The sequence below is a fragment of the Lactuca virosa genome, chromosome 2 (assembly GCF_052849685.1).
Source record: "Lactuca virosa cultivar CGN04683 chromosome 2, Lactuca_virosa_CGN04683_v6, whole genome shotgun sequence".
NCBI lineage: Eukaryota > Viridiplantae > Streptophyta > Magnoliopsida > Asterales > Asteraceae > Lactuca > Lactuca virosa.
In genome coordinates this window covers 117,972,022-117,998,380 of record NC_136427.1, presented here as the reverse complement: position 1 = coordinate 117,998,380, position 26,359 = coordinate 117,972,022, and positions in this window count along the sequence as shown.

The following is a 26,359-nucleotide window of genomic DNA, read 5'->3' as shown; positions in this document are numbered from 1 at the left end:
TGTTGTCTCTTCTGCACCTTAAATAGTTTTGTCATCAAATTCAGAAAGGTGTTTCTGACAACTAAGTGCCACTGAATCATATCTTCGAAGCATTTTTTTATCAACAACATTGTTTGCTTTACAAGCTGCAGTTAGTCCCATGATAGAGTTCAGAGCTGCATTTGAGTATAAGTGTTTGTCTAGCAAGAAGAACATACTCTTCTAAACTTTTTGACCTTCTTTTTGTTGATACACCATGCTCCAATTGTCTTTCTGAATTTTACCCAACTTACGCTTGGACAGATCCTCCGGTTCCTCTTCAGGCTTCAGAACCGATCTTTTCTTCAGAACTGGTGCTATTTCAACATCTATCTTAGTGACTTCATGAATGTAACAAATAAGTATCCTCTTGAGATGAGCTACGCTCGGCTTGTACTTTTGTTCATCTTTTGACAAAATTAAGAACAAAGAAATCCAATCGTATGGATTCATGCAAGGAAGGTCAGGCAGAGTGAACTCATCTTCAGTACGACTTGCTCCTCGGAATCCTTTGAACTCAATATTTATGAAGTGTTCAGTCGGAATAGGTGCATAAACCTTCACAGCAACTATAATCTGCGAACTCCAATTATGATATTGAGGCTTTCCATACTTAAGATAGAAAGAGAAGAGCATATGATATACATCATAGTCCGAGAGTGGAGCTTTCTCAATCTTCGCGAAGCATCAGAACAGAAAAGCCCTAGGAGTGATCGTAAAATCAAGTTGAGAGTCAGCAGTATTATCCAGATCGAAAGATACCGAAGGCTCCAACCGGTGAGTGCTCGGATTATCAACAGCTTCACTCTGAATTCTTTTCATAGTCCAAGGCAGAAAAAGCAACTTCTGAGTTTCAAGTGTGACTTTGGTAACTTGAGCTTCGGCCTCTTTAGCTTCTAACTCCTTTCAAAGTATCAGAATATCATCAAGTTCCTTGTCCCGTTTCTTTCTCACAAGTTTTTGAGCTTCAGAGAGCTCTTCTTTGTCTTCATCATCATCAAAAACTTTCTCTTTTCCTTTACCTGATGCAGAAGCTTCATTACCTTTATGATCATTGGGATTCGGTTTTTGCTCAGTTTCAACAGTCTCATCAATCGTTTGCTTGGGATTTTCATTACTATCTCCACCTTGTTTTGGAATAGCATCACTTTCCGAAACATCTTCAAGTCTGTCTAGTATCGAAAAAACCAGTTTGATCTTGTCTGAAAGATGTTTTCGTACCGAGACTGTGAGCAGAGAATCACGAGTCTGCACAACATTGCGCGGATATTGATTAATCTCCGAAATGCAGCTTTTCATAATCGTTTTATCAGACTCCAAATCATCCAGACGCCTGTTTGTATAATGCAATTTAACTGAAAGAACCTTGGCCTTCTCAGTCTTTTTAGCTAGTTTGTCCATGAGATTGTTCTCCGCAGCAAGGTCTTTCTGAAGTTGTACTTCTTTTGAGACAACATATGCATTCAATTTTTCGTTGTCAAGCTTGATGTCTGAACGAACACGGGAAAGTGCCTATTTCTCAGTTTTCATAGTGGAACCAAGACCTGCAATGACTCTATTGACACCTACAGTATTTTCATCAGAAGAGCGTCTGAATTCAGCCATGAACTTTGTTACTGCATCATGTATAGCCTTCTTAGAATCTTCAAGGACGTTCGCATTCACCTTCCTGAGCATCTCAACCGTTACTTGATGAGACTTCAGCATATATTCAAAGTTAGACAAAGATTTGGAAGACTCCAAAAGAGAGTCCAACTTTTCATTAAGTATTTTAAACTGCCCTTTCGTCATCGGGACATCTTCATCATCACTAGTTTGATTGACGGTGAAGGGGCTGAAAACAAACTCCTGAAAATTCTCCTGATCATCACCAAAAACGATGTCTGGATCGTCATCACGAAATGGTGAAGCTGTAGATGTGATTTGACCAACAGTAACACCGAAATTTACATCTGCCCCCGTATCAGATACGTTGACAGTGACTTATGGTGTACTCACAGCTGCTGTAGTTTTGTAGCAGTTGAATCGGTAAAAAATGGGGTGGAGAAAGGAACAGAGATATGTGGAAGAGAAACATCCACAAAAATCTTCAGTGGTAGTGGAGGAATGGATATCGGAATAGTGGTAGTAGTAGGAGAGGATGGTGGAGTATGCATTTGAAAGAAATCGTCTGTAAGAGGAACAGAAGTAGACAGTGGAGATGATACCTTCAGAATCGGTTCGGTTGGAGTTGGTTCCGATACCATTGGTTCCGAAGTAGCTGATGTATCCTTAGGTTTGTTCTGAACTGGATCTCTCTCACGAATATCCGAGTGAGTTCTGGATTCTGAAGCCTCCTGAACAACCGGAGATTGTGATATCGGTTTTCGGGCTTGCTTTTTGACTTTCTTCAGAGTCTTCACTGCTTCAGAAGGGGTAGCTTTCGCTTTTCTCTTTCCTCCCCTTTTTGATTTGTTTCCTTCTTCTATAGCCTTCCTGACTTCTTCTGACATGGGGCGAACTCCAGACGTAGGGAGCTTTCGATACTCGTTTACTATCACATTATCGGTAAGAACGTTCAACAACATCGCTTTTGGAATAGAACCAACGAAGCTGAACTTTGTTGGGTCAGACATCATGAAAGTCAACATTTGCAGAGACGGAATAAGCCATGACAAAGTCGTCGTTCAATGGAACCTGGAAGTGGGTAAAGGCACGTTTGACAATGCCACACCCCCAAACCAGGATGGCAGAAATGTCCGGGGGTGGATGACTTCATGTACAGTATCATAACAATTGAATACTAGTAAATCAAGCAAACACAACCATCATAAATATAATTGAAAAGGTTACATTGTTTCATGAGTTACAAGTTTCAAAATCAATTACAAAATGATGATAAAAATGATTTGTCTGACGCATTAGCGTCCCATCCTCAAAAGCTGGTTGTTACTTGTTTTAGTGGTTTTTTGAGAATACAAGTAGTTTGAAAAAGTGTCAACAACTAAGTTGGTGAGTTCATAAGAATTTTGCTTGAGAAATATGTCATATTTCCTTGTAAAAATGATAGAGTTTGATTCCAGAAAATCCAATATTCCTTGTAAAATGTATTGTAGTCTTAGCTACCCTAAGACCGAAAATGTATGAGTATTCTTGTACTTGAATGTAGTATTATACAGTTTTAGTTTAATTAAAACCATTTGAATATATGTTCCCTGAACTGTCAGTTGTATTGTACTGACAACCTGAAATTTCTATCTTGTACAACCATTCAATCCAATCAAAGTCAGACTCGTTTCTACTATCTTTTAGCATTTTTTAGGGTCTGTTTGAGTGTTCTAAGCCTAGTGCCTTCAAGGAATGAGTGTTAGGAAGTATCGTAGAGAGTTCAGTGTGCAGCATACAAGCCGGAAACTCCATCATAAGGAGTTTATGGTCAGAAACTAGAGTTTACGGCCGTAAACACCTCCTTGGACGTGAACTCATCCCTTAAATATGATATTCCTTCATTTTCACCACTTTTTCCAACTTTCAACTCAAGAACTCGGATTTGCTCTCAACTATCATCAAGTTTTCACCTTGATCTTCCAAAATGTAAGCAATCTTTCCATTTTATTAGTGGTTATCCTTCTTGATCTTGTATCACCCTTTGATTTCATCCATGAAAATCATCTTTTTGGGTAGATCTTCAAGTATTCAACATTCTCACCAAGAACACCAAGAACACATACTAGTTCTTGGACCGTGAACCCCCTTCCAAGCCTCAAAAACGTGAGTACCTCTTCTATCTTCTAGTTAGGCTTGCTTATCACTGGATTCCTAGCCTTGAAACATCATAAAATGCATGAACATCAAGAGTTTACGGCCGTAAACCCTTGCATGGCCGTAAACTCTTGTGTTAGTGCATGTGTTGGCTTCAAACTCATTTTAATTCCAAACCTAGGACCATAAACACTTAGGGAATGCTTGTTAGGGCCATAAAACACCTCGTTTTCAAGTTCTCCCATGAGTGTATGGCCGTAAACTCTTTGGCTGTACACTCTAGGGTCCTATACTCCCTTAGGCCGTAAACACAATTGCCGTAAACTCCATTGTGTGGCCGTAAACCCCTTAGATGCAATCCTTTGTGATTGTAACACTTCAATATAAGTGTTTCCTAGTCCCTAAGGTGAATCTCTATCATGATTAGTTGCTTATACACTAATTATGTCCATATATATGTCATTATATGCTTATTAGGATCCGTTGGTGTTCGAGACTTCACTTGACACTTAGCATCCTACAACCGATCTTACTTTCGAATCACTCACTACAGGTGAGTTCATACCCCCTTAACTTATCTTTTAAATGATTTTAAATGCTTTTATGGGGGGATACAACTAGAAACATTATAGTTATTATATCAATCACATGTGATTAATAACTATCAAACAAGTGGATTTCTTATATTTCAAAACTGTGTTATCAAACAAACTGCTTCAAATCGTTTTATAAACTCTTTTACATGTTAAATTCTTTATTTAAACTCTTTTAAACTCGTATATTGTTCAAATCATGTCTATATAGATATAGTTATATAAGTAAGGTTGAAAGTGCTTAGGACTGATAACTCGCCTTATTTCATGTTCCTTGTTTGGTTGTGGACTTAGGGTATTCGGTTGTTTGTCCGAATGTCGTTTGAATCATAGTTATATATTATGTATATGTATCTAGATATAAAAGTTCTTTCATTCAGTTCAATACCTTTGGGTAGCAAAGGTGTTCAAACATAAACAGTCATTCAAATAGCTTTACTAGTAAACTATAATAGGTATAGTTTAGGAAGTCACTACTTACTATTTCTAGAACAATGAAATATACAAGAGTCAGTTCATACATGAGTCAGTTCAAACATACTATAATGAGAAACAGAGAGAACATACTAAATACTAGAGATAGAGAGAACATACTACATACTAGAACAGAGAGAACATACTATATACTAGAACAGAGAGAACATACTATATACTAGAGATAGAGAGAAGATTCTATGCTAATACAATAACAAGATAACATTTATGTGAGCCACTACTTCATGACGCGGCAATATACTATCATGTCATGTTTTGTAACCAGAGTCTCCTGAAGGGAGAGCGTGAATTTGTGTATAGATCTATATGGGATTGACCATCCTACACCTTGTTGCTAGCTACAGTGGGACCTGCAGGTCTACGGGTGACGAATGTCATACCATTTCGGCGTCTCGAACGTCGTGTCTTACTAGTCAATCAAGTATGGTTATAATCATATCACATTTTACCTTAATTAAACAAATAAGATTAAGGTACTTAGTACCTTGGTAGTTACTTAGATAAAACTACAGTACATCTTTATCGTTCCCATTTCATTCACATTGTGATCTTCTCACATAAACGGTAATGAAACTATATTTTGGTAATGATGGTCATATTTTGGGAAAATACTCACTTTTACAAAAGAACAAACATAAAGAACAATTAGGTCTTGGTAGAAGACTACTTTAGTAGAAAATATAGGAATTCTAGGAAGTTTAAAAATATTTACATCAAACACTTACAAACTTTTACATCAAACATTTGCAAACACTTTCTTCAAACTTATACAAACAATGACACTAAAATACTTATGAACTCACCAGATTTAATGCTGATCTACGCTTTCAAAATAACTTGTATTCTCAGGTCACCAGTAGATAGGTACCGATGACCAGGTTGTGAGAAGATGGAGCACGATCAAGACTCATCTCTTATTTTGATTCATATTTTTGGTGTCTTATAAACTATAGAACACACTTGTATTAAAATTATATTATTAATGCAATGGATGATGTTGTTGCTTGTTTACTACTATGCATTGTTGTGATACTGTACATGACGTCCTCCGCCCCCGAACATTTCCGCCGTTCTGGTTTGGGGGTGTGACATGTACTGGTAAATAGTATAATGTAGTTTTATTATTTAAATAAAACTAATTTAGAATAGTGTACTTCTAGAAAATCCCATGTTTTCCTTCTATAATCCCTTAGTGTATACAATTTGTATATAATCAAGATTAAATAGACCGTCGAAATAAGTGGTTCTACCCTAAGCCCACACCCAAACAAGGAACAGGACTTAAAGCAGACTCACAATTTCTAAGTCTATTGAATCTTAATTATATATAACCTTAGCGTATACACTTAGAAGTCATAGACAAATTGTAGTCTTAAATGTTCCAAGACCGAAAAGTACAAGTATTTTATCCCTACTTATAATAGTATATGCAATTTTAAATTATATAAAACCGTTTAAGTAAAAGTATCCCCGTCAACTATATGTGTCGTTGTTTCCCATGTGAGTTCGTATAACCATGTTAATGACCCAGTCGGCCTGTTACGACGTTCTTCAGGCGTCAGAATGTTATGACATTTGTCACCCCAGACCTGTCGGTCCAACTGTATCTAACAGTTTAGGTGCGGGATTGTCAGTCCCGTATAGATCTATACACAAATCTCACGCTCTCCCTACAAGAGACATTGGTTACAATTACAGGACTTTTACTGGTACTTATATAAGTACTTGAAGATGTGTCTCACAAATCATTTATCCAACGAGTTTACGTGTAATGAAATGGAAAAACCCTTTTTGTAAACAAAAATATTACTTTTTCATAGATAATTTCAAAGTGTATAAGACCCATAAATTATACCGATTATAATTTATCATAAACGTATTGTAGTAATGAAAAAGCTTTATATATATGTTTATCACCTTTTTATACAATAGAATAGCACGAAAATATTCAATATACTTTTCCTTAATATTATATACTTTGCTCAACATGTTACAAAGTGTTAATGAATCCATAAACCATTTTTCTAGTTTTTAGCTTTGATGTTCATGTTTTTAGAAATATTATAGAAAAATCATCGTAAGTCAAAATCTAGATCCGTAAACTCTCAGATTTAGAAAATAAGTCTACTTTGTCCATAATTTTTATTATGACCTTTATTGGTCTCTAATTAGTGTGAAAATGTTCATATTCACTGACTGGTCCGAAAACTATTTTGAAATGATAGGCAGCTTTGTAAAAATCGCTATATATTGTAGAAAAATCATATGAACACGTGCGAGTAGTCCTTATAAAGATATAAAACTGAACTACTTTCATATTGTACAGTTTTGAAAAATATTAAGTTTAAGATGGGTAAACCAGTTCGTGAACAGATCACAACTTTTCTGTGAAAAGTTGATCTTTAAGTTTAGTATATTTTAGTGATGTAACTTGTATTCCCCCCCCCCCCCCCCGGCAAAACTTAAGAAAGCTTGAAAATCTAGTGGTATGAACTCACTTATGTGATTTCTTGTTGAGTGAAAGGTTGAGGATGAAGAGTTTCAAGTCAATAACACTTGAAGATGCTTGGAGAATTTAATGATCCTATGAACGTTAATGTGTGAATATGTGTGAAAATGATTCAAGATTGTTATGGAGTTATGTAGGAATATTAGGAGTTTGGAAGAAATATTTACCAAGAATGAGAAAGGAATGACCCAAGAATAAGCCTTGGAAGGATCCTTTCTAGAGAGAGAATGAGAAGTGTTCTTGGTGAGGTAGTGAGAGAATGGAAAAAGTGGTGAATGTGATGAAAGAAATCTCCTGGAGGTTTCCTTATATGGAAGGAAAGGAAGGAAGTGGATAGGTTTTTGGGAAGTTTAATGGCTAATGATTTGACCAAAGGAGACTTGAGAAGTGACATAAAGGTAACAAGTGGGGATCCACTTGACCCACTTGTGCCCACTTGTGCAATATAATATCTATTTAACTTTAGATATTTCTTAATACAAAAATATGATTTATAATTAATAAATCTTCAAGATGTGGATAAAATATGAGTTTAGGGGGTCTAAGATGTGAAAAATATGAATTGGATGAAAATCCCAAGTCAAAAACTCCAAAAACTGACGAAAAGTGTGAAACTGTCAAAAATCCAGAATGGGAAGCGAGAGGGTTCGCTGCTGAGAGGGTTTCGCATCCTGAGAGGGTTTCGCATCCTGAGAGGGTTTTGTTGGGTTTTAAGCACTATAACACTCCTACGGTGCACATGCAACCCTAGATGCTTTGGATCTACGTTTTCTCCAAATATACATGCAATATGAATTTTCCAAAGCATACATCCTAACTAGCATACAATGGAGGATATACAATATAAAACTCATAGTTAGATGAATACCTCTTGATGTAGTTGTAGTTCTTGGCCTTTCAAGAGCTTAGCACCTCAAGTGTGATGCCTCAAATGGTTCACAAACACCATGAACAAAGGAGGACTTTGAGAGAGAGGATAGACACTCTAAAATCGATTATGATTCTCTTAGAATACATAGGTGTGTTGATTTTGGCTAAAGGATAACTCATATATAGTGTAGGATTCCAAGAGTCATGGGTAAACCCTAATCCATACACTTGGGTTATGATCCATATCTCATGTGGGCTAGCTCTTCATGGATACTTACATAAAACTTAGCCCAACATGGATCAATAGCCCAAACACTATATATATCATTGATTTACATAATCAGTCCCTGTTAATTTAATTAGCCTCTTTTGATCACTAAATTAATTCTAAATTAATTCTTGATTAATACTAATTAAATAATATGATTTCACAATTAATATATTATACTTGTAATATATTAATAAATCATAAGTAATCTCTTTCTCAAATATCCATCCTATCAGATTGTTCTGGTGAAGGCAACCCAAATAGACCATGCTACTCTCGGGTCGAGTACATACCAATTATAGTTATGGGCTTAGACACCTAATCCAACAGTCTCCCACTTGGATAAGTCTAATAACTATTATTGCAAGTACGACTCCAAAATCCCGACTAGCAATCGTAGCTCTAAAAAGTCGTTGTCAAACTTTGACCTAGTCAATGACGCGTCCATTAGATAAGGGATCATATATTCCTCCATTCTAGATATCATATGAACTGAGACATGGATTATAATCATTCTCTCTTTTCATGTGTTGTTTCCCGATTTTCCGATTTATGACGACCGACTAATTGAACAAATCAAATCAGTCCAGGCTTGGCCAAGCACTTAGGGTTATCATCACTAAATCATCTAGGGGCCCACATATATCACTTTTATCCCACATTGGGTAAAAGGAATGGATAAACTTCGACTCAAATGCTTGCTTGTACTTACTCATCAAATCACACACAACAATATGTTTTATAACACCAAGTTACTGGTGCGTTTACATATGTCAATGTGCAACCGACTTGTAAACTACAACTCACATGTCTTGGTTTCAAGAATATAAGATATTATCGTCTCACAATCACTCGTGATAAAATCCATGAAGTGATTCAGATGAGCGTGGGTTTAATCCAATACTCAAATCTTATTACAGGAGTACTCATGAACACTGCAGCAAACTTGTGCTATGTCTAAAACACTTTAGACAATCTACAGACGGATTCATGACAGTCTTGCATCAATACCTACTTCCAAAGTATGATCGACTGTGGATAGTTTGAATAACCTAGTTATCCGGGAAGTCAAAACATGCAAAGTTAAACACAAGAATAAACGAATCCAATATGGTCTCAAAACTTTTGAATATAAATAAAAACACCTTTTATTTAATCACCATATTGGTTACACATTATTCATTGTATAATGTTTTGATTTATCAATTTCACACTTGAATTAAAACAATAGTTATCCCATGCTCTAAGAATGCACACTATGTTTACCTCTGGTCCTTACTTTGTGAAATAGATCAATTGTAAACATTTCCAATGACACTCATTTCACAATTCCAAATCCTTATCGTAAGTATGAGAATACAAAGTCCTTGCCACTTACTTTAATTTGTTAGATTTTAAGCTTATATGCAGTGATCCTTTTGTAATGACTATGTACACAAGTCATAGAGACTTTGCCAATTACAAAACTTTCCATTGGAGATTGTTACAAAACAATTCCATATATACGAAGTCTCATATTCAAAACACATTCCTTTGAACATCCTTCTTGCATAAAAGTTTCTAACTTACTCATAGATTCTTGATATCCAAATCCCATTATGGAAACTTTTCCATAATTGCCATATGACTATCTTATCCTAATAGAATCCTATCCATTCAAAATCATATCAATATGGTCCATTCATTACTATACTTCCAACTGTCCTTAAGCAACCAATCCTTAGTGAACCTCAGATCGTCCTTGACAGTTGTTTAATAACTTTAGTCATATCCGATTCTAGAACTTTTTCCCTCTTAATGCCCTAGGCATTTGGAAAATTGGAACAAGAGAATATTATAGCACATGCAATCGATCCTATATCCGAAGCATATGGGACACGATTCATAATGTCTTATAGACAGACTTGATACTATACCAGTCTCTTGCTATAAAATTCCCATATATAGAATTTCCTTATGTCGAATCTTTTCAACATAACATTCATATATGTCCTTGACTAAATTTGATTAAAATTTCAATCTAAACTTTTAGAATTGAAATGAAGTATAAGTTCCTCTCCCTTAATTATAGCAAAACAACTTTTCAAATCCTGCAACTTTGCGAATTGAAACCTTTGTTCTCTATAATTAACATTGCTAAATCGCAACACATACCATAATAATTATGCTCCCACTAGCATAATAATTATTATCTTACTAGCATAACACTTATGCTCCCACTAGCTTTGACATGTACCCAGAAATAAGTTGGACTTCTAGAAATCAGTACTTGCTTACTTTCTTACCAAAGTTCAGATTTTTGATACAAGATGCTTTGATAAGCCTTTATCTAAGCTCATACACCCTTTATTAGAAAGCTCATATGTATGTATAAACAATTCAGAACTTACAACAATAAGTTTCGAATGTTCAAACTATTTTCCATTTCTCACAATTCGAACTACGAGGAGGGATGCCGTAATCATAATCGAATTTGAGAATGCAAATATCACAAATGGTATTTGCTCAAAATCTACTTAGTGAAAGCGTTTCCTCACAATCATTTTCATGAATTAGAGAGAAACCTTATTACACTTACAATTTATGGTGTATGTGCTCCTATCCATGTGAATTTGTCATAACCATAATCACAAGACAAGATTAGTGACAAAACAAAACTCATATGGACTGAACTTGTTCAATCTTAATTTGTTGCCACCTGACAGCTCAAGGGCCTACCATGTCTTCCAAGTTGTTAAGCATCTCACCCATGTTGATCAATGAACTTTCACTGATCAAGATGCTTTGCCTTATGCAAACAGATGAGAACTCATAAAACTCACATGCATAGTCAACTTTAACTGGAATGGCATGGAAACAAGAATATGTCAACACGATAGGTTACAAACCTCAAGTCGTGTTCTAGTGATTAATAATAGGTTTATTCTTGATTAGTTCTTGAAACTTTTCAAGATCTTTAAGACTCCCACTGACCTCTTGACATATAAGATTCTCTTTGTCAAGAAACATTACTTGACAAACAAATATTCAAGAGTTAGTGTGGTTTCTTATCAAGACAAACACTTCTCACAATCGGTCTTAGTTGATCTTTGTTTTATCCAAAACATCACAATTTACCAATTTCAAATGTACAAGAGTAAGAAACATTTTACTCTACATTTGATAAGTGTTATAAACCTTTCTTAAGACTTTAAGACTTGATTTTGAAACGATGTATGATTCTCCTTAATTGATTTAACCATTTCAACAATTCACGATTCCTCTTCTTAGCCATACAAATGCACTAAGGTATCCTTAGAGGATCAATTGTGACATGGTTCCATAATCATAAGGATGATCATAAAACACGATACTAAAGTACTCTCCCTTCCTTTCAGATTGGAGAAACTTTTATCTTTCTGCCTAATTTGATTCTTCTTATTCGTTCTGCTTTACATTGAAAATTTTCCAATGATTCAGAATTATACTTAATCTTGTAAGCATAATCATATTTAGTAAACTTTAGTAAATCATGACGAATAGTCTTATCGTTCTTTGCGGTGGACCTGACCAGTGCACAAAAAAGTGTACCCGATCCCCTAGTCCTTCACTTGACTCACATATACATGTGAACAAGGAATTCGTCTTAATTTCCCAAAGATGAAGGTTCTCATCCATCATACAATACAGGTTGCATGATTCCAAGTTTCTATCCAACTGAAACTTGGTGATGAGAATCTTCCTTATTTGGTAAATTATGACACTACCACAAACGAAAGAATCAAATCCATTTTCAATATTGCTAACAATATATAAACACCAATTTTCACAAATGTCATTGCAAGGAAATATAAAATAAGATAAAATTCAAAATTTTATTTATTTATAGAATGCGGATAACTTGTCCTTACAATGCAAATACATATGAAACCTATGTTACTACATATTTCTAAGCAATTTATCATAACTGTCACACCCCTAAACAAAGGATGGCGGAAACGTCCGGGGGTGGAGGACTTCATGTATAGTATCACAACAACGAGTATAATAGTGCTCAAAGTAAATACAACCATCATAAATATAATTGAAAGGTTACACCATAGTATATGTTTACATGTTTCAAAATCAATTACATTATGATGACAAAATGAACTGTTTGACGATTTAACGTCCCATCCTCAAAATGCTGTTGATTTCCTGTTTCACTGATTTCCTGAGAATACAAGTAGTTTTGAAAAAGTGTCAACAATTAAGTTGGTGAGTTCATAAGAGTTTTATTTGAGAAAGAAGTCGTTTTCCTTGTAAAAGCGATAGAGTATGATTCCAGAAAATCCAATATTTTCTTTATTAAGTGTGAAATGAAAGCTCCTATGTTATGCAATAATGTACCCTAGAAAGACCCGTAGATTCCTTCTATAATCACCCAGTGTATATAAGTTATATAAAATTTAAGTTAAATAAACCGTCGAATATAATGGGTCTGCCCTAGGTCCACAAGCAAACAAGGAACAGGAAGTAAGGCGGGCCCACCAATTCTAAGTCGATTACAGCTCAATTTTATATAACTCTAACATGTACACTTAGCAACTATAGTTGAAAACTAACAATTCTAAATGATATGTAGTTTTCATACCATAAAAACATTTTGTGTAAACTCGGTACTTTGTATTCGTACCCCGTTTATATGAAAACTCGGTACTTTGTAATGTACCCCTTTTTGTATAAACCCGGTATTTGTATTTGTACCCCATTTATATGAAAACCCGATACTTTGTAATGTACCCCTTTTTGTATAAACCCGGTACTTTGTATTCGTACCCCATTTATATGAAAACCCGGTACTTTATAATGTACCCCTTTTTGTATAAACCCGGTACTTTGTATTTGTACCTCATTTATATGAAAACCCGGTACTTTGTGATGTACCCCTTTTTGTATAAACCCGTTACTTTGTATTCGTACCCCATTTATATGAAAACCCGGTACTTTGTGATGTACCCCTTTTTGTATAAACCCGGTACTTTGTATTCGTACCCCATTTATATGAAAACCCTGTACTTTGTAATGTACCCCTTTTTGTATAAACCTGGTACTTTGTAATGTACCCCTTTTTGTATAAACCCGGTACTTTGTATTCGTACCCCATTTATATGAAAACCCGGTACTTTAATGTACCCCTTTTTATGAAATGAAAACCTTTTGTAATGAGTTCGTAACGTAAATGAAACATAAACTATACCTATTATAGTTTATCATAATGTTTGTAATGTATATGCAACCTAACTATACCTATTATAGTTTAGCATATTTGTTTGTGGTGTATAATAGACTTAACTATACTTATTATAGTTTATTATAATTATTTGTAGTGGTAATAACCCTTTGTATATGATTCATACCTTTAAACTAAGGTAAATAATATGTACTATCAGCAACATGTATTCAAATAATACTACACACCTTGCTCAGCAAGTTACAAGGTGTAATACGATTGTTAACTATTTTATAGTTTTTAACTTTCCTGTTTCTATTATTGGAAAATTTATAGAAAAATCATTAGAGGTCGAAATTCAGATCCGTAAACTCTGAGGGTTTAGAAAATGTGTCTATTTTATTCATAAATTTTATCATGATTTTTAGTGACCTTTAACTTGTGCAAAAATGTCCAACTTCACAGACTGGTCCGAAGTGGTTTCTGAAATGATAGGCTGTTTTTTCAAAATCACCATAAATTATATAAAAATCGTATGAACTTGTGAAAGTAGTCATTTTAAAGGTAGAAATCTGAACTATTTTCACCTTGTACAGTTTTGAAAACTAAAAAGTTTAAGATGTTCAAAACAGTCCGTGAATGGAACTAAACTTTCTTGATGAAAGCTGTTGTTTGAATTTAGTTAAGTTTTTGGTATTTTAACTTGTATTCCCCCCCCTAAAACTTGAAGAAAACATGAAAATGTAGGGGTATGAACTCACCTTGAGTGATTTCAGTAGATGGATGATGAAGAAAATAAGTTTTCAACTCAAGAATACTTGGGAGATGCTTGAAGATTCGAAGATCTAACAACAAATATGATGATATTTGTGTAAGGAACTCATGAATTGAGTGAAAGGATGTAAGATAATCAAGTGTAGGATGAAGTTACTTACCAAACTTGGAGGGAAAAAGCTCAAGAATAGCCTTCAAATTCGAGTTTTAGAGAGAGGAAGTGAGAGAGAGAAATGGGTTTGATCCTTGGTGAAAGTGTGTAGAATGTAGGAGGTGGAGTAAAGATTTTCAGCCTTAATCACCCTCATATGCTGGAGAAAGAGGGTGGAAGGACTAATGATTGGTTGAATAGTGATGAATAGTGACTTTGGATGGCCATGGAGAGTGTGTGTGGGATTGCTTGTGCCATAACCTAAAGATAAAGTCAACACTCCACCCATAAATCTTACCTACTAGATTTTATTCTTAGGCAATGATTTTCCCTAAAATGTGTTTAAATTATGATTATATAGTGTTTTATATGTCAAAATATAAGTTTGGGTGAAAGTCTCACGTTAAAATAATCAAAAACGGGCTTAAAACGAAGTTGTGGTCGAAAACCGGGTGAAAAATGGAAATCTGCGAAGCTTCTCGGATTGGGCCGAAGGTTCGGTCCCCAACAGACATGGACCGAAGGTGAAAGGAAGCGAAATATCCCGAAAGGAGATTCGGTCCGAAGGGACCTTCGGTCCTCCGAGGTTCGGTTCGGTCCAATGTAGTTTCGGTTCAGCAGGGTTCGGTTCAGCAGCTTCGGGTTCGGTCCTTAGTACTTTCGGCCCCTATAGAGAGGCTTCGGCCCTAATAGGGACTTCGGTCCTAATAGGCTATTTTTCAAGAAATCTTCCCGTTTCGAGCGGTTTTTGACCCGGTTAAGGGTCGGGATGACCCGAATGAATTTAAAAAAAATTAAAAGAGATTTTGAGAGAGATTTGGGAGAGATTGGGAGAGATTTGGGAGAGATTAAGATTGATAAAGAGAGATTGAAAGAGACTTTGTTTGCGACCTTTTTGAGTGTTTAGCTTCGCAACTCAAGGTTCGTACACCCCGTTAAGCCATGTTTAAGGGTCTTACACACCCCCGAAGGGTATGCAATATTGTTTTATCGTTTGGCTACGTCACTTAACCTGATTAGGGTTTTGAATTCCTGAACACATGACACTTCTAAGTGATACTTTGTATTAATGTAGCGAGTTGTACAACGTTTGAACATAATGTAAACCCTAATATACGAGGGTTAGCTAGATTGACCGGTTTGACTTGTTGACTTTGTTTGACTTTGACTTGACCGGAAATTGACGGTTGTCACAATAACTCCTAGCATCAGCTCAAAAATCTGATCATCGAACCATGCGATCGAAATCCATCTCTTCGCGATCAGACTCATCATGCTTTTCCTTTAAGCTTCCTTTGATCCTGAAGCAGAGTCAAACTTTTTGACTTTTACCATTCTTGTGGTCCTTCGGGTAGATACGGCAGCTTCGCAACCAATGCCCCTTCTCTTGGCAATAGAAGCAAACAGACTCTTTTGGAAGGGTACACAGGATAATCACAGACTTAGCCTTTCTCTTTGATTCTTTCCCATTGGGATGAGAAGACTTTTCTGGACTTCCAATGTTGCCATTGTCAATGTCCATGGAAGTTTGGGAAGTAGATCTTCCAATCAAACTTGCATTACCAGTGCACCAAATCATTGTTGATTCAGCAGCAATTAGCAAATAGGTAAGATCAATAAGGGTCACGTCGCGGTCTGTCATATAGTAGTCTTTAACAAACTGACTATACAACTCGGGAAGTGACTGAAGAACCAAGTCAACAGCCAACTTCCTTGACACAATGACTCCTAACATTCCCAGCCTGTCAATGTGTGACTTCATCTCCAAGACATGTGCACACACAGACCTTCCATCTTGGTGTTGGCTTGCCAATAGGGCTTGAGTGACCTTGAACTTTTCAAGTCTTTGAACTTGTGGGTTAGGGAGAATTATTGGAGGAGGTGAAGGAAGTGAAGTTTCACTACAGCATGAAGAAGGGATTAATCTTTCACCTTGATTGTCTTGAGAAATATCATCTTCATGAGGAAAGCTTTTTCCAAAAGATTCGGGAAGACCATAGTTGTCAGAACTAGACATCTATAAGGGAGAAATTCAAGTTAGTTGATTTAAGTCCTTAATATAACACCCAAATGAAATATTAAGGCTAGGACCCAACACAATATTCTACAATTCGGAAGAGGGATGCCATAATCCAATTGTAAAATATTTGAAGGTAGGTAAATGACGATTTACCAATTTCCACCATGAAAAACAAAAATTAATTTTATGTTTTAAATGAATTGAAATTTCTAGATTCTTTGACATTCATTGAACTTTTCAATGGCATGTTTAAATCTCGATTATTCTCTTCAAGTTTGTGACTGGGATGCCGAGGATCACAAACAAGGTGTGAATAACCATGCAAATTAGCTTGGTACACTTAATGCTACAAATCATCCAATCAATGCGCCGGTTAACCACACACGCTCCATTGATCCATGATTAACATCGAGCTACCCATTGCCATTCTTCATTAGTCCCATATTAGTGTGCGGTTAACCACACACGCTCCACTAACGACTAATAAGGTGCAATGTGCAATTTCATGGGTTAGCATCAAATTCACATTTTTCCTAAGTAACTAAGATTGGGAATTTATAAAAGTATTTAGTTACTTGGTATTTCATTATACTTTTAATGAGAATTAATGTCCTATCCTACCCGTTCGGCTAACGACCCTCCACCAGTCAAGGAAGCGGTGGGTGAGAGTGGACACCCATTAAACCACCATTTTATAGACAGTAACCTTATACCCCCCCCCCTATAGACCGGCTTCATGAATGAGGCCTACTAACGGTAAGACTGACCTTTTACTTATACATATATAATATATTAAAATTTTAATTTTATATAGTATAAGGGTGTATTTTAAACATTTAAAATTCTAGATGGTTTAATCTTTTAATAATCTATACTCTTAATTTAATTAATCTTAAACCATGTTGTTACGGATTTATTAAACTTCTCTTTTAATTAAACACTTTAATTAATTTAATAAAGTCCATAAGGTGTAATTGAACTATTCAAAGCATCTAGGTTATTAAAAATTCAAAATTAAAACTATTTAATTAATTTTTAAGTTATAAACTCAAGAGTTGCATCTTTTGAAACCTTTCAATTACAAGAGTTAATGTTTTCATAATTTAAGACTTTTCAAATACCAAAACTTGAGGGCAAGTTTTGTGACTCTTGAAAACCTTTTCATTTCCATAATTTATGAAAACTTATGAGTTTTAATGTTCATGAATGAGACTCTTCATATAACTTGAGGACAAGTTACAAAACTCACTTCAAGAACAACTTAGATCAATTTTAACTAACAACATTATCATATAATTTCACTATTGATCTAATCTAACTCATAGCAAGGCAATTCATATCAAATAATACAAATAATTATCTTATTATAATTTGACAATTGTCCTTTAACTGGATGAGGACCATCATTACCAAATCAGAAAATACGACTTTTTTATGATTACAAAACAGTTTGTGGTAATGATCCTAATCTAATTTTGGCCAAAAACTCGAAATTATGCAACCATAGGCCTCAACTCGATGAGTACATGAACTGGACTCGTTGAGTTACCCTTTTACTGAGTGGACTCGTCGAGTCAGGCATTGGACTCGCGTTCATCAGCCAGAGGCCAGAAAATCGATTTTTTCAGCTTTGAAAATTACCAAGCATCAAATATAACAGAAAACAATCCTAGGATTTGATACCACTGTTGGGTTTTAAGCACTATAACACTCCTATGGTGCACATGCAACCCTAGATGCTTTGGATATATGTTTTCTCCAATTATACATGCAATATGAATTTTCCAAAGCATACATCCTAACTAGCATACAATGGAGGATATACAATATAAAACTCATAGTTAGATGAATACCTCTTGATGTAGTTGTAGTTCTTGTCCTTTCAAGAGCTTAGCACCTCAAGTGTGATGCCTCAAATGGTTCACAAACACCATGAACAAAGGAGGACTTTGAGAGAGAGGATAGACACTCTAAAATCGATTATGATTCTCTTAGAATACATAGGTGTGTTGATTTTGGCTAAAGGATAACTCATATATAGTGTAGGATTCCAAGAGTCATGGGTAAACCCTAATCCATACACTTGGATTATGATCCATATCTCATGTGGGCTAACTCTTCATGGATACTTACATAAAACTTAGCCCAACATGGATCAATAGCCCAAACACTATATATATCATTGATTTACATAATCAGTCCCCGTTAATTTAATTAGCCTCTTTTGATCACTAAATTAATTCTAAATTAATTCTTGATCAATACTAATTAAATAATATGATTTCATAATTAATATATTATTCTTTTAATATATTAATAAATCATAAATAACCTCTTTCTCAAATATCCATCCTATCAGATTGTTCTGGTGAAGGCAACCCAAATGGACCATGCTACTCTCGGGTCGAGTACATACCAATTATAGTTATGGGCTTAGACACCTAATCCAACAAGTTTCGCATCCTGAGAGGGTTCGCATCTTGAGAGGGTTTCGCATCTTGAGAGGGTTTCGCATCCTGAGCGGGTTTGCATCCTGAGAGGGTTTCGTATTGAACTTGTCGGTTCCCATTTTCTCCTCCCGTATCGAGTGGTTTTCAACAATTTGAAGGGTTGGGATGGTACGGGTGTTTATGAAAAACTTGAAAGAGGTTTGAGAGAGATTTGGGAGAGACTTGGGAAAGATTTTGGGAGAGAGGGAGATATAGATAGAGAGAGATAGAAAGAGATTTTGTTTGTAGCCTTTGTTATGGTTTTTAACCCGTAGTGTTAGGATTGTAAACTCCACTACGTCGTGTTATGAGTGTCATACATCCCCGTAGGATGCATGGTTGAGTTTTATCGAGTTGTTTCGTTACTCACTCTATTTAGAGTTTACATTTGGAATTTGAAATCCTCGAGTGGTACTTTGTATTATAATAGTAAATTGTACATTAGGAAAACATAACGTAAACCCTATCATACTAGCACTAGTTGAGTTGACCGGTTGACTTGTTGAATTTGTTTGACCAAAATAAACGTTTGTCACAGAGAATAATCAACCAGAAACGAGCACATGAGATCTCTGAGTGGCGAGAAGTGGAGACTATGCTTTGAATAAGTTGAGCCCAGAGAATAGAACCATAATCCAAGTTAACTCTGGTGTAAAGACCATATATTAAAGTGTAAAACAGCTTACTTGCGCTTTAAGATCCAGCAACCCTTTCAAAAAGACTCTTGAACAGAAGAGTGAACAGCCCATTCCACATTGGAGGAAGACTAGGCTTCCTGAACTTTGACAATAATGAGATATCCCCAATGTATCCCATCTGGTAAAACACCTCGATGAGTGCTAAGGAGGGAATCGAGTCTAGATCGACAAGTCCTTCAATAGAAGTAAACCCTAACCTTCTGCAAAAACGGTCTTCGTAGATCGAAGTCTTGTGAGAAGCGACCTCGAAGGTAATAATTCCATCAGTCTGACTGTAATTGGCAGAGGAATACGCCTTGGAAAGATGAACCAAGGGAACAGATTTTGCCATGGTCAAAGCTTGAGCCAGTGGCAAGAAACACAGGCACTCAATTATCGGCCTTAGGGCTTCATTGTATCGAGACGAATCAAGATCGAGGGTAAGATTCTGGTTTGGCTTTACATTCAGCATCATGATGGAGGCGGGTTGATCGGCAAAATATGTTGTTTTAGATGATCCGGTCATTGAAGCGGTGAGGAAGACGATGAACAGTTGAGAGAGAAAAGGGTTTTTGCTTTGAATACTTTGTAATCGATGATGTAACAACCCAAATTTCCAAGAAAAGTTTTCATTTTTAAATAACAAAATCATTTCCAATAAACATGAAATACCAATCACAATTGTTTCCAAAATCATCAAACATTTTATTTATAATATCAGAGTGTCCCCAAATAAAATTTTCGGAGAGTGCATGCTGCGCCATCAAATCGTGCCCTTGCCCTTAGGCTCTGAAGTACCTGAAACAACCAACAAGTTGTAAGCTAATGCTTAATGAGTTCCCTAGAGCATACCACACCCCCCCTACAATCCGCAGAATCACATAATCCATATTAGCTATAACAGCTACATAAACCACATAAGCCATGCATACAAACATGTAGGGATGTTGTGGACTACTTCCAGGGCCCTATACCAACATGACATGGGCTCTCCCCATGATCTTTACCTAGAATGCCATGGGCACCCCCATGGTCTGATATCTGACTGCCACGGGCTCCCCCGGGGTCTTCCATGCAAATAACAAAAAGTCAACTATCATACCACATATCACAGAAATAACTATTATACTACATAACACATATATAAACATATAGGGATGTCGTGGACTCCCTCCAGGGTCTTACTCCAGGAGACCGTGGGCTCCCCCGGGGTCTTATACCAATGTGCCAGTGGCTCCCCCACATGGTCTTAACTACTTTTCATGGGCTTCCACCTCATGGTCTTTACCTAGAATGTCATGGGCTCCTCCACATGGTCTTGTATCCAACTGCCACGGGCTCCCCCCGAGGTCTTCACATATCTAGACAATAAAGTACTAGCACAATCCCATGTACATGGATACAGACATATCAATAGTGAACCCATAATAACACTACAACTAACTGTATGGGCCGGCCCTGGTGCCTTAGACCCATTGGTATGGTGTGGAGACTCACCTTAGTCTGCTGAACCCAAAAGCTGCAAGCCTAACAATCCGAAACCACCCGCGCTGAACAATAATACCATTAACCCAAAATTAGGATTAACTATAATCCAATTAGAGAACCCAAGTACCCAAGCCCAAGTCCTTACATAATGGCCCAAGAGTCTTCCATTGCTAATGGGCCCAAAGTCCATGTCCAAAACTATTAATGGGACACAAGGCCTAATAAGGCCCAACTATAGCAACCATGGCCCAAAACAGATAAATTGGACCACCAACCCAAAACATGACCAGGCCCAATAACTGATTAAGACCCAAAGGGCTTACAAGCCCAAAACAAGCCCAAACCCATCTGAGTGTGTACGCCTTGTGTACCACTCCTGTACGCTCAGCGTACTGGCTCCTTTAGCCGTACGCGTTGCGTACATGCTTCTACGCGCGGCGTACTAGTATGGCATGCATAAACGACCATTAAGTTCTTAATGCTAGGGATATAAACGTCAAGCTTCATATATGAGTCCATTAAGACGTTCTAAGGCATAAAGTTGGCAACTTTATGCCCTTGCATGCTCCATATGTCCCTAACAACCCCTTATAACCCATTAAGACCTTTCCAAGGGTCTTAACTCATGCATGAGGTCAAAACACCCATCAAGATTGCATTTTTATGGTATGAATGAACTAAGGGACCTCGGATCTACTCTTCCTAAGCTCTGGAGTTGCTCAAACTCCCAAGAGATGATCCATGAATACAAATAGAACAATAAAGCAAACCCTAGCTCAATCTAATGAATAAGATGGCAAGATTAAAACTTTATACCTCCAGAAGCTCCTCAAGGTGAACCAGATGCATGATCTTGAAGCCTAATGCCACACCAAGCTTGCTCACTAACTTCTTCTTCTTGAATAAGCTCTAAAATGGTCACAAATACACTCCTTAAGCTCAAGAACACTCGTACAAGGAAACTATGGTGTAAAAGGGCGAAATGAGGCTATGGAGGCTAATTAGGGTATGGTCCAAGAGGCTTAAGGGTGTTTAAATAGGTGTCAAGTCCGTGTACGCGGCCACCCTCCGCGATCATATATCCTTAGTACGCTAAGCGTACTCCTGGTGTACGCCCCGCGTATTAAGGGACCATTATGCCATATTTTCCATTTCAAGGGTCCATAGAGTAATACCTTATTTGGAGTGTTACAACTCTCCCCCACTTGGACTAGACTTCGCCCTCGAAGTCTGCCGACAAAAAAAGATCCAGGTGATGCTCCCGCATCTCATCTTCCGACTCCCATGTCCATTCGGAGCCTATTCAGTGCTGCTATTGCACATTCACTATCTTCACCTCCTTGTTACGAAGAACCTTAGTCTTCCTATCCAGAACCGCGATGGGTTTCTCAATGTAGTTCAGGCTCCCATCCACCTGAATGTCATCCAAAGAAATAACTGCAGCATCGTCTGTGACACACTTCCGAAGCTAAGACACATGAAAGGTGTTATGAATCTGACTAAGCTCGTCCGGCAGATCCAACCGGTAAGCCACCTTGCCCACCCAGGCAGAAATCCTGAACGGACCAATATATCAGGGACCTAACTTGTCCCTCTTCCGAAACCTAATGACACCCTTCCATGGCGACACTTTCAGCAAAACGAAGTCTCCCACCTTGAACTCGAGATCCGAGCGACGCCGGTCAACATATCTTTTCTGACGTCTCTGCGCGACCTGCAGTCTGACGCGCACTTGCTGGATCAGCTCGGTAGTCTTAAGCACCACCTCGGTGCTTCTCATGACTCGGTGCCCAACCTCACCCCAACAAACTGGGGGTCCTACACCTCCGACCGTACAACATCTCAAACGACGGTCGGTCATTACTAGCATGATAACTATTGTTATATTAAAACTATGCTAGTGGGAGGTATGTATCCCAACTCCCTCCGAAGTCCAATACACACGCTCGAAGCATATCCTCGAGCGTCTGAATCGTCCTCTTGCTATGGCCATCTGTCTGGGGATGGTAAGCGGTGCTGGAATGTAACTGGGTGCCCAATTTTTTATGGAACTTCCTCCAAAACCTGGAGCTGAATCGGACATCGCGGTCCGATACCACGGATACCGACACTCTGTGCCTAACCACCACCTCTCGCACATAGATATCTGCTAATTTCTCAGCAGAGATACTCTCGGAGATCGAAATAAAATGGGCACTCTTCGTCAATCTATCCACAATGACCCAAATGGAATCCACGCCCCTCGCCCTCCTCGGTAACTCCATGATGAAGTCCATGGTGATCTCTTCCCATTTCCATATAGGAATGGGTAGTGACTGAACCTTGACGTGAGGCCTCTGATATTCAGCCTTGACCTTCCTGCAAGTCAAGCACCTCTCTACAAACCACGCGACTTCCCGCTTCATGCAGGGCCACCAGTAACTCAACCTCAAATCTCTGTACATTTCTGTGGCCCCCGGATGTATAGTGAACTTGGACTTGTGTGCCTCCTCCAAGATCTTCTGTCTCACTCCCCCAGATACCGGTACCCACACCCGGCCACACTGTGTCAAAAGTCCCCGACCATCCCGAACAAACAAGGGAATATGACTCTGAATCCGTTCTATCTTCCAGCTCTCTTTCTTCAAACCCTCCACCGGAGCTTCCTTGATCATATCCAACAGTGGAGAGATCACCGTCATCCTCAAACAAACATTCCCAATCGGAGCACTTGCCACCTTGCGGCTCAAAGCATCGGCCACCACGTTGGCATTCCCTAGATGGTACAAGATCTCGCAATCACAGTCCTTCAGTACATCCAACCACCTCCTCTGCCGCATGTTCAAGTTCTGCTAATCCATAAAATACTTCAAAATTTTGTGGTCAGTAAAGATGGTGCACCAAACTCCGTACAAGTAATGCCTCCAGATTTTGAGGGTAAACACAACCGCCCCCAATTCCAGGTCGTGAATGGGGTAGTTCGCCTCATGAGGCTTCAGCTGCCTCGAGGTGTAGGCGATCACATGCCCCCTCTGCATCAAAACTGCCCCTAACCCTGTGATAGACGCATCACAATACACCACCAAATCATCGAACCCATCGTTTAGTGCTAAAATCGAGGCCACACATAACCTCTGTCTCAAGGTCTCGAAAGCCAACTGTTGGTCCGGGCCCCGCCGAAAAGTCACATTCTTCTTGGTCAAACGAGTCAAAGGTACGACAATCTTGGAGAAATCCTGGATGAATCTCCGATAGTACCCCGCTAGAACCAAGAAGCTACGGATCTCAGATGCATTCTTTGGCACTTCCCACCGCAACACTGATTTATTCTTGGCTGGATCAACCAAAATACCCTCTTGGTTGATAACGTGCCCCAAAAATTGCACCTCTCGCAACCAGAAATCACACTTTGAGAACTTGGCATACAGCCTTTCCATCCTCAATGTCTCCAATACCTCCCTCATATGCTGCTCATGCTGCTCCTTGGTCTTAGAATAGACCAATATATCGTCGATAAAAACAATCACAGACCGATCCAACATCGGCCTATACACCCTGTTCATGAGGTCCATGAACGTTGTTGGGGCATTGGTGAGCCCGAATGGCATCACCACGAACTCATAGTGACTGTACCGAGTCCTAAAACCTGTCTTCAGTATATCCTCATCCCCAATCCTCATCTGATGGTACCCCGACCGAAGATCAATCTTGGAAAACCAAGATGCACCCTGCAACTGATCGAACAAATCATCGATTTTCGGGAGCGGATAACGGTGTTTCATAGTTAGCTTGTTCAGCTCTTGATAATCAATGCACATCTTGTGCGACCCGTCGTTCTTCATCACAAACAGGATCGGTGCTCCCCATGGAGAGCTGCTCGGACGGATGAACCCTTGATGTAGCAGCTCCTGAAGCTAAGTAGACAGCTCCTGTATCTCGGGCGGAGCTAGTCGGTACGGTGACTTAGCTATCGGGGTGGCACCCGGCACCAAATCAATGCGAAACTCTACTTGCCTCTCCGGAGGCACCCCCAGGCAACTCCTCGGGAAAGACATCCCAAAAATCCCATACAACCGGCACATTTCCCAAATCTATCGTGGTCTCAACCCTCGTATCTGCGATATAAGCCAAAAATCCTGAACAACCCTGATGGAGAAGTCTCCTAGCCCTCGCAACTGAACAGAGGGTTGGCCCTACGAGGTCCTCTCCCCATGAATAACTAGTTCTCCCCCAATTGGGGTTCGAACTCTCACTAGCTGGTGCTCGCAGTCTATCATGGCCCCATTGGCCCCCAACCAGTCCATCCCGACGATCACCTTCAATCCTTGAAATGGTATCAGAACCAAATCAACATGGAACCTCTCCCCAAACACATTCATCATATAGTCCCGATATAACCTCGCAGCACTCACGGTGCGGTCATCTGCAATCTCAACCTCAAGCAGGGAATCCAAAGTTCCCGGAGCATCCCGGAACTTCTTGCTAAGCGCAAGAGATGCAAACGATTGGGTAGCTCCTGAATCGAAAAGAACATGAGCCGACATACCATTGACCAAAAAGGTCCCTATATAGGAGCACATATATACACATAAGCAATAAAAATCAAATATCAAGCAGAAAAATAAAATACGTACCAGCCACGACGTTTGGTGCTGCCCAAGCCTCCTCGGTAGTCAACTGAAATGTGCGGCTCTTCACCGCAGGAGCATCCGCCTTGGCAGGGCGGCCATCTGTGATCCTCATTGTGGCGGGCGTCGGCGCCGCCACTGCTCCTCCTCCTCCCTACAACCTCGGGCAATCGGCCTTTTCATGGCCAGTCTGGTTGCAGTGAAAACAAATCAAGCCCTTCTTGGGGTAGTCCCGGCTCATGTGGCCCGGCAGGCCACACGCATAACATCCTGAGCCCAATGCTCGACAAACTCCACTGTGCGGCTTACCGCACTTGGCACACCGGCCACGGCCCTGCTGGCCCTTACTGGAAGAATCAGAGGTCTTAGGCTTTTTAGCCTGACCCACCGCTGTCGGAACCTGCTTTGGCTTCCGCTTGGTGCGAAGCTCCAACTCCATCTCCCGCTCCCGGGCCTTCTCCACCATCT